Genomic DNA, 9,564 nt, shown 5'->3' on the forward strand with positions numbered 1-9,564 from the left:
AGTGCTAACCTAATTCATCTAAGTGATCATGAGATAGGTAGCATTATTCTAAGTGGTGAAGCAACGGTAAAGATCATGATGATGGTGATGCCATGGTGATGATCAAATGCTTGGACTTGGAGAAGAAGAAAGAGAAAAACAAAAAGTTCAAGGCAAAGGTGAAACTTGATAGGAGCTTTTTCATTTTGGTGATCGAGACACTTAGTGAGTGTGATCATATTTAGGATCGATAGCCATACTATTAAGAGGGATGAAACTCGTATTGAAATGCGATTATCAAAGTGCCACTAGATGCTCTAATTCATTGCATATGCATTTAAGATCTAGTGGAGAGCCAACACCCGTGAAAATATTTGTGAAAATATGCTAACACACGTGCACAAGGTGATACACTTGGTGTTTGGCATATTTGAGCAAGGGTGGAGAAGTTAGTGAAGTAAATGAGGTGTTTGTCACTGTGAAACAGTGTCCGGACGCCGGTCATGTGGTGATCGGACTCAGGGGAGCAGCGTCTAGTCATTTATAAAACCAGTGGTGTGCTCGGGCTACTCTCGGCCTGAGACCGGACGTAGGTGACCGGACTCTGGCTGAACACTGTTCAGCATCCGATCTTGCTAACATGGCGGCGCACAGAGAAGAGGAGGAGGAGCGAACGCATCGGCGCATCCGGTCATGGTGGACCGGAGGCGTCCGGTCAAAAAAAAACCCGGCTCTGGTGCCTTCCTGGAAACGATCAGAGTCCAGTGATGGAGCGTCCGGTCACTTTAAGCAGTTTGTCCGGTCGCAACTTAACATGTGGCACGAAGCAGACTAGCTGTTAAGATCGGATGCTCAGTATTTGAGGTTGATGACATGTGGCGAGCATCGGGCGACCGGACGTTGGGGTCCTATGTACGGTCAACCTGACTGGCGCATCCGGTCAGCCCGTGTTTCACTGGACAGAGGAGCCAACGGCTCTATTCGTGGGGGCTCTCTATTTAAGCCCCATGATCGACTCAAGCTCACCCTCTTGGCCATTTTGCATTGACATAGCAACCTTGTGAGCTTAGCCAAAGCCCTTCCACTCATCTCAATCATTGATTCATCATCTTTGTGAGATTGGGAGTGAATCCAAGTGCATTGCTTGAGTGTTTGCATCTAGAGGCACTTGGTGTTCATGTTTCACTGTGGGTTTGGCTTGTTACTCTTGGTGGTTGTCGCCACCTAGACGGCTTGGAGCAGTGAGGATCATCGAACGGAGGTTGGTGATTGTCTCCGGCTCCGATCGTGGTGATTGTGAGGGGTTCTTGACCTTTTCCCGACAGAGAGCCAAAAGGTACTATAGGTCTATAGTAAATTACTCGTGGCTTGTGTGATCCTTATCTTGTGTTGGTTGTGCGGCACCCTATTGAGGGTTTGGCGTGTGATGCCAATTAGTGCGTGAACCTCCAAGTGAGTGAATCGCCACAATAAGTACTTGCTTGCCGGCAAGCAAGTGAACCTCGGTAAAAAGTCATTGTGTCATCATTTGATTCCGAGGTGATTGGTCTTCATTGGTATTTATTCTTGTGATTGATTGGTTCATTCCTCGACTCGGCGGTATAACCATTTTGCTCTCTCTCTTTACATTACCGCAAACTTGTTGTCAAGCTCTTTAGTGTAGCTAGTCGTGAGAGTTTGTTCGTTTGGTTAGTGTGGCTCTTTAGTTAGCCTTTGAGAGCACAGTAACTTAGTGTAGTGACATAGCCATTGTGTGGATAGATACTATAAAAACTAGAATTGTGGTAGGTGACTTGTATTTTTAGTAGTCTAGCGCAACACTCGCTTCGCCTCATATTTGTCTAACCGGTTTGCTAAGTGTTATTGTAGAAATTTTTAATAGGCTATTCACCCCCTCTAGCCATTAGGATTTTTCAGTGATGTCTTTAACTAATACTTAATTCATATACTTTGACACTTTTCACATGAGTTTTCACAGGGGAGATGCTTTTCACGAACCTCTTATCCTGTGTTTGTTGCCTTTTTTGTTTAATAATAACTATGCCACAAATGCATTTATTAATAATACTAGAATGTCCTTCAAACGCCTTGCAATGACTTGAAAAAAAATAATAAAAAGCTACTTTCCATGTTTGATAGACATGGCTTTATAATTAGACGGTGGTATTAAGATCTAAGCAAAACTGAAGGACCAAAAAGACGATCAGAGGAGGTGAATGGAAGCCAATAAAAATCCATTCATGAGAACTTGATCTATATCCCAATTCAAACATAACATTCTTCTCCTCTAATCGTCAAAGTCACACGAGCCAATTTGTAACATATTGATCCTAGTAACAAGTAATGCTTTCTTAAAATATTACTGAAACAAAATTGATAGTCTTTTGAAAGTGCATCTAGCCCTTTAGTGGGTTTTGGATGATTGAATGACAACGTGATTAAAGGTCTAACCCGTTTGCTAAGTGTGGACAGGTAATAGGTTATCTCACAGGTACTTAATAAAAGTCAAAATAATGTGTTGTTGTATAAACAATCTAGTTCAAGCATAAGACAACAATGCAAATGGAGTTCATGCATAGGCTTATTTATTGTGGGATTTCCATGTACTATGTGAAAGCAAGCTCGTAAGAATTAATTAATGAGACATGAGAGATTGCATATGGAATGGTCTCATATTTGATGCTTGCTAAATTGAAATGAAAAAGATAACAATACAAATGAATGGATGATTCAACACAAGATGTGACTTGAAGGCTTGAGATGGTGAAGATAGCAAGGAAAGGATTCGAGGTACTAAGCAAGGGTGAAGGGCAAACGACGGCTTGGCGGTCGAAGAACCTAGCTAGGGTGAAGAAGGAAGTACTTGCATTTAGTTGAGGTACTAATCAAGCTATGATGGTCATGTTAATGTAGAGGATCAAATCACTATTAGAGTATTTGATGGAAGTGACTTGATACATTTGGGATTATTCATATTTGATGAATGGAATCAAGTCACGTGCTCAAGATGGCTATGCTCAAGTGTAAAGATCAATATCAACATGTTGACAACCTTACTTGATGAAGATTAAAAGAGACATCATCAATTCTAAAGAGATCAACTCAAGCGGTATAAATTCGTTTTTCATTTGATCTTGAGTTTCATAGGTATGCCGTACTATTAAGAGGGATGCATCATGTTGATAGATAATTATTCATAAGTGCTCATGCCAACCCATGTGAGTTTTGAGTGTTTGAGAGACAAAAGAGCTAACCTGTTTTTTGCTGGTCTGGCTGTCTGGTATTGATACCGGACGTGTCCGGTATTTGCCCAGCAATAGAAAAGTTGTTGTTCTTGGGTTGGTTCGTCGGGAGTTCCAGTAATGGTCAGGAGTTCCGACGTCTCGCGCTTAACTAACTTGGAGAGTTCACTGTCCTGTGGACGGCCAGAGGCCAACGACTAGTTTTCAAATGACTTGAGGGTCGGGAGTTCCGACGTGAGTCGGGAGTTCCGGCATGCGTTGGGAGTTCTGACACCTCACACACTTTAACTCAGTTACCGTAGTTTTCAAATGTGCTGAGGGTCGGGAGTTCCGACGTGAGTCGGGAGTCCCGACAGTTAGAAGTTCCGACATTCATTGGAAGTTCCAATGCCTCACAACGTTACTGTAACTCAGTTACCGTTAGTGCAGTTTAAGTCATACCGGACGTGTCCAGTATGACAACGGCTAGTTTTTTCAAGGGGCCTATAAATACCCCCAAGCCTCCACCTTTGGAGGCAGCAGATTCTGCCGGTTGCAAAGCACGTTTTTGAGCTTTGACAACTCTCCCAAACTCTCTCTTAGTGAGTGATTGATCCAATTTGCCAAATCCAATTGTGGGTTGAGTGAAAGTTGAAAAAGAGAGCAAGCCACCACTTAAGCACTTGTGCATATTGTCTATTTCATGATTCGCATTTGTTACTCTTGGACTCTTCGGTCCTAGACGGTTAGGCGTCGCCGGAGAGCACATGAGAGATTGTGGTGTGCCTCGAAAAGTTTGTAACGGTCGATTCCGCCGACTCGGAATCAACTAGTGGAAGGAGGAAAAGGAGTTGGAAAAGACTCCGGCTAGAGTGACCTTCATGGTACCCTCTAGGGCTGACCTTCGCTGGGTCGCCCGCAGCCCCCTCAACGCAGAGTAGGACTCGAACGAGTCCGAACTTCGGTAAAACAAATATCGTGTCTCAATTCGTATTTCATTTGATATTTGTGTTGCTCTAGCTCTTGTGCAGGTTCTCTGTGTATCTTGTCATCTCTAGTAGGTACCTGTAGTTTGGTTTGAAGATAGAAATCGAGAGGAGCAAGTTTAGGGCTATTCTGCAGAAACCGTGTATACCGGATATACCTACTGGATACGTCCGGTATTTCCTACCTGTGCTGAAAAATATTCATTCTCTGTTCTAACTTTGTGTTGCAGGGTTGTAGCTTCTAGATATATTCTTTATACCTTGTATACTCTGTGGCTAACTTGTGAGGGGTGGTATTACTCTTAATTTAGAGTTTCTATTTTGGAAACTCCCTTTACTAATCGTTTCCGTATTTAAAGGTGTTAATTTTTAGAAACGCCTATTCACCCCCCTCTAGGCGGCATCCTAGGTCCTTTCATCTTTGTAGCTATACATAGGGAGTTGACCAATATCTATCTATGTCATATTTTTCCTCCAGTGTGTTCACATGCATACTTGTATAACAAATCATCATCTAGTGACAAAGCTAGAGTAAATTTGAGAGGTAGAGATGCCTTATAGGTGCATAGACATATCTCTTGAATGTGTATATATTGTGAAATTTTAATCAAATTCAATGTTTTTTCTTTTTTTATGGGGGGTGGGAGGGGTGTGTGTGTTGCATTTGCAGCCTAGCCAGAACTTACCTTTGCCCATGTGGTCACCTATATATAAGAAGATTTAGTGGTAGGGTTCTTTCATAACTAATAACGAACTATAGCTGGCTAAAATAACCAAATTGTATGTAAGCACAAATAGTGGTGCCCGCACTATATAAAACAGCTATAGTAAGCTATAATGGCCGCTATAGCTCTCATACGTAGTATGCTTATATTGCATTGACCTTGCAACGAGTCATTAATCTAGTGTGCATGTTAAAAAACAAAAGGCCTCACTTCTTTTGTAAAAAAGATAAAAGTGTGATTTTTGTCACCGTTTTTGACAAAACAATTAATGATCAAATATCTTAGTGTATACATGATTAGCTTAGGATTTTTTTTCTGAACAAACAACGCACGAGGTATGTTTCTATTGATATAGAAGACACAACCAAAAAAGAAAAAAAAGAAACAAACAACTAACAACACACCGTGTGCAAGCAACACTACATTACACACGAGGCCTCGGCATTTCCAATAATATCAAGTCACACACCACTAAACGCATGGATTTTCGGATGCTAGCTTAGGTAAGGTGTGCAAACTGCAGAGGGCCAGGAGAGGAAGAGAGAGAAGGATCCACTCTTCCCCAACATGAACCTGCAGTCGCGGAGACAACCAAAAGCATCATGATCATTGTGGATGCACCGCTGTCAAGGTGAAAAGGTGTTCGAAATGAGAAACGTTGGCACCCGGCGGCAGGCGAGGCAGCACGCAAAATTTGTTCCAGTCACCCTCCCTTTTTCTCATCATTAGAAAAATCTCTTTTTCTCAGCAGGCGAGGCAGCACGCAAAATAAGTTCCATCAACACGCCTTTCCTTTTCGCCTACCTTTGGATCCCATCATGCGCCCTTGTCAGCTAGCTACTCCTCGCTGAAAAGCTAGACTGAAAAATATTATTGGTTGATTTGTTGTGAGAGAATAACACTGACAAGTTCAAGCGAACAGTTAATTAGTGCTTAGTGACTGATGACTGTACCTCGCTTGCTGTCGCTGTAGCTCGCCCCAGTTACATGGAGCTAGAACCGTAGCACATGCACGTCCACTAGCTAGCCACTACTGCATCAGTCAGTCATCAGTCTGGCCTGTAATATCACGGCTCGTTGCTTTATTTAGCCTCGCTCTCCTTCAGTAGTGCTAGCTCCGGCTCACAATTCGACCAAGACCAGAGTCCATAACTAACAAGTGCTTGACCGCTGCAGCAATTCAGTACAGCCTCTCGTGTCTCACGTGTGGGTTAATTTGTGGCCGCGTTATGCTGTGCAAGTGCATCGATCAGTGCGTGACTGCTGCCGCTGGTGCCACCTCGCTGTCGATCGAGCCCATCGCCAGTCAGCCACCGCGTCCTCGTTCGTTCGTTGCTGCTCATAGCCTCATGCCCACTTGGCCACTTCACATAACAGTTTGGTTGACCTCACCGCCAGAGACCACTCGTATAATAGTTTGACTCTAGCCCTAAAGTCAAGTTGACTTCGATTTGACGAGAGTATCTTTAGTTTTCCTTTTCTTTTGCCATTGCTCTGTGGTCAACCCAGCTCCATCGCCCGTATTTTGTTTTCTATTTTTCTTCCAACAAATTAAAACATTATTCAAATTAATTCTGATCTAGCGTTCTAGCTATAAGTTTGTAGATTAGCGTTGGTGCTCTTTCTCGGAAGGAAGTGAGCCCAGCTCAACTGTTTGGATGGGAGGTGTGGTTATGCACCCAACCGTCGAGGTTCAAGTCCTATTGGTTTGAAGTTGGATGCTTATTTTCTCTTCTTAATGATTAATGAAAAAAAAATACCTAATTTCTCCTGGGTTGGATCTTTTTTTTTTTTTTGCTCTACCTCGGAATGACAAGCGAACATATTTAATGATGCAAAGTACGGTTCTTACAAGAAGGCTGATACTACGTACGAGGATGTTTTAGCCGAATTTCTGAGCATCACCACCGCCTGATTTCAACCCTACCAATGATTGCCTGCTGGAGTACGAGCATGGCAAGTTTGTGTTACCATTGGACAAGCTCATACAGGATCCATGGGAAGTTAGGAAGTTCTATATGGCAGCAGCATTAGCAAGACTTTGCTCCTTCTTTATACGCATCCCGAATCAGATGTTCAATAACTGCGATGGCAATATCGCAATAGACTTCAAGGACATGCATAGATTGATGCGAGACGATAAGGAACTTGACGTCTCTCAAGTCACCTTGTTTTGCCTAAAAGTCACAACCTATTTGTATACACGCATCCCAATATATACTCTAAGTATCTAATGGCATGTTGTGTCTTTTGCAGAATGAAGGAGCACATCTCTAACCAGACAAGTAGATTGGTCAGTCGTTACATCGATCACTTGAAGATTAACAAGGTACGGCACACGGAGCACCTTACAATTGCCAGAAAACCCACTACTCCCTATGTTCTTAATTAATTGTCGCCGTTAGTTTCTATGCCAAAAGTTTAACTTGATTTATAGAAAATACGTGTAACATTTATATCTCTAAATAAATTTATTAAAAAACTAGATTCAAATATCTATCTAATGATATTAATTATGTACCATAAATATTAATATTTTTAGTATATATTTAATCAAAGTTGTTTTTCGAAAAGCAAAAAACAATATATATTTAGGGTCGGAGGGAGTAGACTTTATGGACTTGAATGATGAAGAGAGTAAAGTTCCAAAAAGAACTTCACAACAAATTAAAACGGGAGGTTGCATCGTACATCTACTATTGCATATGGTGGCATACCAAGAAATACAATTTATGCATTCACGTGTGCTTCAAGTAATTCTAGTTCGACCATCGTAGGATCGCCTTTTTCATATTTCGAAGATATGTGTATAAGGCTTTCATTAAATACATGATGTGTTCACGTGTGCAGCAGACACTGAATTACATTCTTAGGCCCCGTTCGGCTTGCTGAAACTTGACTGAAATTGACTGATAACACTGCTCTAGATGAAATGTTGTGAGAGAAAAACACTGTTTCGGTTGAAAAAAGAAGCCGAACAAGCCGGATTTAAGGTAATCTATCCTTAGTATGGATCTATGGTTATCCTGGACTCTGCGAATTATGATAAAGCTAGCTATATATAAAGAATTTGAGAACATATTCAATTGTAAGTGAAATTATTCCTATACAAACAGATGATAATATTCATTACCAATACTCACGTGGCTCTTGGCATTATAAGATGTACCTTGAGGATGATGATCATCGGGACGAACGGACAACCCAACGGAAGAGCAAGCATAATAACAAGATGGCCAACTGTCATAATAACTTCCCAATATATACCAACTTATGGTAATAAAAAATAATGCATGCTCTAAATTTGGTAGATGATATCAATTGTTAATATGTTTTATCGTGCAGTGCCGTCTCTAAGTGGATTCTACACTTGCGAGTTCATTAGACCATCCATGATATTCAGAAAGAGCATCCAAGAGTTAATGAATATGTTCATGGATGTACTTTTCATGAAGAAGAGGTAACACGCACTGGTAGAGAACAGAGCTTTACTCCCGGTGGGGAACCCCCTCTAGTCCCGGTTCCCCACCCGGGAGCAGGCATCCGGGACTAAAGAGGGGTTCTTTAGTCCTGGGTCAGGAACCGGGACTAAAGGAGACCTTTAGTCCCAGTGGGTAACACCAACTGGGACTAAAGGTGCCTCCTGACACCATGATGGCCGGCACCCTTTAGTCCCGGTTGGTAATACGAACCGGGACTAAAGATTTTTTTTCTTTTTTCTTTTCTTTTCATTTTTTTGTTTTCTTTTCAAAATAGGTTTTCGAAGTCGTATTGTACGCTGCTAATTATACATTTATACGCGTGTATAGTATGTTTCGGTTCAAGCACAATGAACGTATTAAATCACACAATTCAAGCATAGAAATATATATATATATATATATATATATATATATATATATATATATATATATATATACATGCATACATGCATATGTGTATTTTACATTATATTATTTCATGTGCATATATTACAAAAGATTGCATTACAGTTGTTGTGATATAATAAGTTTCATCTCATCCTCTAGCTTGGCTTCCATGACAGTGTTGGGTCGAATTAGAACTCGCCCTTGGAATCGATGACCTGCTCATTAAAAAATCCGGCTATAGACTCTTGAATTGCTTTGATTTGGTCTTGTCGTATGACCTTTTCCTCCAACCATCGAGCCTACATGTTTGAATTAAAGGAAAATAAATTAATATATGTATATATATATATATATATATATATATATATATATATATATATATATATATATATATATAAAGACATAGTAACACAATCAATAATAATAATTAAATGAATATATAGTGTATTTTTAACGTACTTTGAGTCTCTCTGTAGAAGTTCTTTGGGAGACCACCTTGATAAACTTGCAAACATAGTAACCACAGTAGTTGTTCCCCTATTCCTGCCTCAGACACCACTTTATGAGAAAAAGATTTGTCATCCAAACTGGTGATCCGGTGAAAGCTATATGTTTAATTAATAAAGATGATGCGATTTAGGGGACTTACTTTTAAAGGGATTACATTCAGTTGCGCTTTGCATTTTCCCATGTGTTGCTTCTCAATAAAGGTTTTCCAAACACTGCCCAATAAAAAAATTTGCCACGTCATCAGATATAGTTAATCATCATGTTTGTGTGTATA

Source organism: Miscanthus floridulus, chromosome 15, assembly GCF_019320115.1.
Source record: "Miscanthus floridulus cultivar M001 chromosome 15, ASM1932011v1, whole genome shotgun sequence".
In the NCBI taxonomy this organism is placed as follows: domain Eukaryota; kingdom Viridiplantae; phylum Streptophyta; class Magnoliopsida; order Poales; family Poaceae; genus Miscanthus; species Miscanthus floridulus.